General features: G+C 44.8%; 1 long non-coding RNA gene across 1 annotated transcript; it reads left to right on the top strand.

Annotated features, from left to right (window-relative positions):
- The first annotated feature begins 281 nt into the window (after positions 1-281).
- On the top strand, positions 282-4,063 carry LOC128411422 (uncharacterized). The gene is made up of 3 exons (XR_008329802.1): positions 282-1,113; positions 2,463-2,595; positions 3,886-4,063. It is a non-coding gene; the product is annotated as an uncharacterized LOC128411422 (long non-coding RNA).
- Positions 4,064-6,319: the final 2,256 nt, after the last annotated feature.

Below are 6,319 nucleotides of genomic sequence, written 5' to 3' on the forward strand. Positions count from 1 at the left end.
CAAATGAAACCTCAAAGCAGAGAAGGTTAACTCATCGGCCTTTGGATGTTTCTGTTCTGGAGATCCCTTAACCCTTGTCTTTAGTCACAAATAACAGCGACTCCAAGGAGCGCAGGACAGAAGAGTGAAGCAGCTTCAGAAACAGGGTTGGGAAGGGGGAAAGGGGGCTTAGTCATCTTCAAGGGTGGAAAGGAGAAAGGAAAGGACAGGTTGGCCAATTATTATGGGGTGCAGAGTGGACATGGCAGGTGTAACAAGCAGAGAAGCAGAGCCCCTTTGAAAATATTTTTGTAAGTGGCTTTGAGTCTAGTTAGAAAAAGGTGTTTGCGAAAAAGGATGATGATGATGATGATGATGATTGCAAGAATGAGAAAAAGGACAAGAGAGCATGTGAAGATTGCCTTTCCTTCAAGTAAGCAAAGAGTCCACCATTTCACCTTTGAAATCTCCTTGCCCTGCATGTCCCACTCAACCACTTCAATCGGTGGACTTGAATCTCTCTTTTTTTGGAAGAACTGTTTGAAGCTATTACTACTACCAGTGCTATTTCCTGGGGTGATGCAGGGGTAACGCATACCCCTAAACATTTTGTGAATCGAAGTTTGGCCAGATTAAGAATAATCATTGTGGGAGGTGAGCATGTGAAAAGTGCCCTTCCTTCAGGTAACCGCAAGGGTCCAGCAATGTGGTGGGGACAGGTGAGGGGTGAGTCATTTACCTGAGGGATACATCCCCCCTAGCACTGCCTATGTGGGGCATTGCATCCTCCTCATAAATGTTTCATTTGATTTAAGCTATCTCCCTCTGTAACATGAATACAGCATACCTGAATGTTTGTGATCTTCAGTGGAAACTGCTATGACTGACAGAATGCAGGAATGGCATTGCAGAGGCACGTGATTTTGTCAACATTCTCGTCCACGTCAGCCTAAGTCACAACGTCCCAAAGAAATTACAATTATGCAATCTGCTTCTCCCTCCCTGCCCTCTCTTGGCAAGTTTGGGGCTCCATTTGGCTTAAAAGCTGGCTTTGCCACCACAATTCATCTTGAGCCATGAAGATCCTTCACCTGTGCTTCGCAGTTCTCTCTTTGCTGCTCCTGGCTTCCCCAGGTAAGGGATGGAGAGGAAGAAGACAGAGGGAAACCTGCCAGCCTATTTTGGGGTGGAAGAGGGAGAGGAGTACAGTTGCTGTTCTGTGGCCTTGCAAAGGAAGCTCACTTTTATTTCTAGAGACGTTTCTTTAGTGGTAATCTCTTTAGTGGGAATTCTTTGCATAAAAATGTATATATCTGACAAAATTGCCTACCAAAGTGTGTCTACTAGGGAAAATATGCACTGTGTTGCTGAATTTCCCCCATTATGCCCATAACTGCTATGCAATTTCCCCTATTATAACCTATATTTTCATGCTATTGTCATGAAATTACACTTTTTCAGGTACATTTTTTAAACACATTACTTGGAGGGAGAGCTGCCTTTCAGAGGATGGCTGTGCTTTGATGTTCACATGTTGTCTTCATTATGGCACAGTAATATAAGGAAAAAAGGACATGGGTGACTCTGTTGTTTAAACCACTGAGCCTCTTGGGCTTGGCGATCAGAAGGTTGGCGGTTTGAATCCAGACGACGGGGTGAGCTCCCATTGTTCGGTCGCAGCTCCTGCCAACCTAGCAATTCGAAAGCACATCAAAGTGCAAGTAGATAAATAGGTACCGCTCTGGCGGGAAGGTAAACAGCTTAGTCATGCTGGCCACGTGACCCGGAAGCTGTCTGTGGTCAAACGCCTGCTCCCTCAGCCTGTAAAGTGGGATAAGCGCCGCAACCCCAGAGTTGTCTGCAACTGGACTTAACTGTCAAAAGAGTCCTTTACCTTTTTTTAATATATGGAAAATGGCTTTCCATGTAAAACTGGTAAGGAAAAACAAAAGTAGCCTCTTCTTTTCTCAGTTTGGTTAGATTTTATGGAATTCTATGCAAATTTATGGAATATGTTTTACAAAATATTTTGATTTGTCTCTTCCACAGGTCTGCCAATAAATTTGGGGTATATAGTTTCTAATTAGTGGGGAATGTTTCTTGAGGTAATTTAGAGCCTTTTATTCTGGGTAGTCCTTGGGGCTCTGATGGCTTCAGTTCCAGGCTTTAGTTTCTCTATAACGTATAAGCCATGTGTGCCTCACTTCTTGCTGTCCTGTTTCGTGGACTGACACCTTCCACTCATGAGCAAATATCTGGATAAGCACATTTACCATTTCTTCTTGTGAATATAGCAAGGGTGGTAAACACCAGTGGCCACTGGCAGGGAGGGTGGGGTGGGGGGGTAGGAGTTGGGATGCCACAGCACCCAGAGCGTCACAGAGCCACTCCTGTTCAAAGGGCTGTGGAGTTGTTCCTCTCTTTCATTCTATTGTGATTTAACTTCCTTGTCCCCACTTATGTTTGTTTCTCTCTTTGCACAGGATCTGCACAGTACCAGGAACCTAGGAATAAGAGGCAATGCCATAATGCCAATGGTACTTGCTACCCTTTCGAATGTCCCAAGAATTATAAAAGGATTGGAAGATGTATTTTTGAATATCCCTGTTGCAAAAGGTAATTTCAGCTTACCAAAAGAGAATTACACCTCCTACCCCTCTCCCGTTACCCTCTGGATTGATCATTTTAAGTACCCAATGCAGAGTCCCCTAAACTGATCATCCTTTGCCTGCAAGCACAAGTGCTCCATTGCAAAAATAAAAATAAAAATACCTATGCCAGAATCAGCCAAGGGTGGCACATCCCATATTGCCGCTTGATGCAAAATGGTAATGGCTGCTTTGCCATTCTGCCAGCACAGCTCCTAAGCCCATCTACCTGCTCCTCCTGCCATGGCCTGATCTGCCACTGACACACACCATACCCTGTTGGTTGCAGGCACAGAAGTGGCACTACCATTGTTGCCCATTTTAAGCAAGATGGTGCTGAGTTCTTTCGCCACAGGCAGAACCAGTGGGGCAGGAGGGTCACCAATGGGTTTGTTGTCTGAGGGGCTTCTGCCACCAGAAGCAGGGTCCTCACCTGCCTCATGGCTGGTCCAGCTGTCTTTGGCCCCTTTGCCCTCTGAGCTTATGCCAGATCTCCTTTGCCAAATCCCTAAACCACACCAGATGGGCACATTTAATTTGTTGTGCAGCTTCATCCATTGTTTATCTCAGTGCCTAAGGGATGTCTATTCTGCAGCTGTAACAGATGCTGGGCACTTACTCTGTGTGGTGTCCTGCCCTCCACCATTTAAGATTACCTCAGTTTCACATCCCATACATTCCAGGCAAATCTCCCACTTTCAATTCCAAGCAGATTCATTATTATTTTATCTTTTAAAGAAAGAACCTGAGGCAGTAGACTTTTGTCTTGGGTGCATACAGAGAAATTAGCAACTGGACGGAATGAACCCCAGGGTGCCAGTACCTCCCGTGTTTCTCAAAACATTGTCACAAAATGGTGAGCAAGCTTCCTGTTAACCCAGAACTCTTCCTTAGGACCACAAAGACAACAAATCCCTGCTGTGCATAACATCCAGTCTGCAGGAGAATATTGGAGACCTTGAAAGCTCACTCACTATTCTGTGACATATTTAATTATAACTAAAAAAAAAAGTACCCCAGGGGTAGGGGTGTCTGAGAGACTGCATTTAATTCTCATCGAAAGGTGAATCTATGTAATTCATAGTTCCTGGAAATGAAAAAACTGAAACAGACCTATGCCTACCCAATGGTTTATTATCATGAAATCTTTCTTGTGGTCCAACATGCCTTGCTTTCTGTTTTCACGTCTCAAACATGGTCACTTTGCTATGAAACTGAGTTAACTGTTGTTGTTTTGTTGCTGGTTTCTATGTTTTAGACGGGAGGAGTAATAGATGCCTTTGAAAAGTGGAAGATGCTCCCTCTCTTTGAGAGCCACTGGATCCCGCTTGATCCCCAGCTATGGACTTCTTCTCCAAAGCATCAAGATTGAAAAAAGCAACATTTTCAAGGCTCACGTGAGCTTGAACCTTGCAATAAAAGCAGATCCAAAAGCCTTTTCTCCTCTGTTTTTCATTTCTAAGCATGAGTGTTCTTGCTACTGAAGCCAAAATGGCACCTTACATCCATGAGACGGAGGTTTCAGCAGGCATGGCTTGTGGAGAGGCCCAAAACAGCATTAGAAAGGAAGACTAAGAGGGGGTGAGGATCCCTCAAAATAGTCTAGTGAGGTGGACTGGGCCACAATGTGGAAAATGAAGAGTGACAAAATATGGAGGGTGGTACAAGAGGGAGAAGAAATTCTGTTCAGTTTCCCTTTAAATAGTAATCAAACTGAGTTGCGTTCATTTAAAAAGTATGCCAATTGAAATATAGTCATCCTTCCAAATTCACAGGTCTCTGAATTTTGGGGTTATTAAACTGACCAGACCAGATCTGGAAGTTTCCTCTTATAGATTCTAGGCCCCTCCAGCCACAGGATTACAGGATGGGAAGTAGCCCAGGCTTTTACAGAAACTAGCTCCACAAAGCCCACTCATTACAGTATATTAGGCATAATTGCATGCACATGTGCCTACCAGGAAGAATTCTTCATCCTAGGATCCCATGGCTTCCAGTTGGGTGAGATAAGAGAAGGCACATCCATTCCTCTCTATGGCAACAGAGCTCACTCTTTTAAGATGTGAATGGTGGGTACTTAGCTGAATGGCTATACAGTGGTACCTTGGTTCTCAAACTTAATCCGTTCTGAAAGTGCGTTCCAAAACCAAAGCGTTCCAAAACTAAGGTGTGCTTTCCCATAGAAATTAATGCAAAATGGATCAATCCATTCCAGACTTTTAAAAACAACCCCTAAAACATCAATTTAACATGAATTTTACTATCTAATGAGACCATTGACCCATAACGTGAAAACAATCAACAATGTACTGCAAACCCACAATCAATCAATCAGTGGCTGAACTGGGTTCCAAACAGTCAGAAAGCCACTCCCGAATTTAGGAGGGGGGGGTGTTGCGGGCTCATGACCCCGCCCACACGCACTCTCGCGGGGCTGGTGTCAGCCCCGCGGGAACCAGGGATTCCCTCTTATTATTCATCTCCTGCAGCCTCAGCCAATCGGCTGGCAGCAGGGGCGGGCCGACCTAGGGGCACTTAAGGTCGGGGCAGCCCTTGGCTCGCCCCTTTTCCTCCTTCGCAGCAGCTGTGTTTTCCCACCCACCCGCCCTTTAGGTTAGCATTCAGACTTTGCTATGGGCTTTGGCTGGTCGCCGCAAGGGGCCTGGTAGGAGTTTTTCCATTTGGCTAATTGGCTGGAATTTTGAAGCCACTTGGTTTTTTCGCCTACCTCGTAGCAAACGTCACAACTTCTTGGTCTTGGCGGTTAGGCATTGGCCGGGGTATTGTTATGCAAATGAGATCGGGGGGGAGGAACGCCATCACCTCCCCCACTTCTTGAAGGGTAGTTCGTTAAAGGACTCCGAGGGGCGTCGCCTCGTCCGAAACCTACGGAGGCTAGGGCCTAAAGCGCGCTCCCGAGCGGTAACCCCTTGGGGAGCGCCTAGGGATGTGCATCTCGGGGGCTCCCCCTGCTGGTGTTTAACCCTTCCCGGTTAGAACCGGATAGTCTGTTAGGGCCAATGCCTAAGCCAATACCGCTCTTTCCTGTAATCAATAAAGTTGTGGCCATTTTTCGCCCATTAACCTAAATTCTGGTGTCCTGTGTCTTTATTTACTCCATTTGTGGGAGGGGGAGGGAATAGCCACGCAAAAACAATACACAAAAGAGCCACAAAAACAAAAAGGGAAAATAAATAGGAAAAACAGACAGTCCTCAGCATAACACTCGTAATGCAAGCGTAACACTCAAAATGGAGCACATTCAGATTCCGAAAAACGTTTGCAAATTGGAACACTTATTTTTGGGTTTGCAGTGTTTAGTTTCCAAGTTGTTTGGCTACCAAGGCGTTTGAGAACCAAGGTACCACTGTATACCTCCAGACATAGTTTTATTGGAGTGCTGCCTTTCCATAGTTCATACCATGCTTAAGGTGGCTTGCAAGATGAGGGGGGCAACATAATTACAACATATGAAATGTGGTCTTAAATCATTCAAAAACACACAAACTGAACAAATTACACATAAACTATAGGATCTGAAATAAAGGTACTAAAAAGTATGTTTCTGGAGTTCTGCAGACATCCTGAGTACACTTAAGATGGGTGGGGTATAAATAGTAAAATTATTATTCATAATAAAACAGGATGTCCCTATTTTCATGGAAGAAATTTGGGAAGATTTCTTAAGAACA

The sequence above is a fragment of the Podarcis raffonei genome, chromosome 3 (assembly GCF_027172205.1).
Source record: "Podarcis raffonei isolate rPodRaf1 chromosome 3, rPodRaf1.pri, whole genome shotgun sequence".
Taxonomy (NCBI): Eukaryota; Metazoa; Chordata; class Lepidosauria; order Squamata; family Lacertidae; genus Podarcis; species Podarcis raffonei.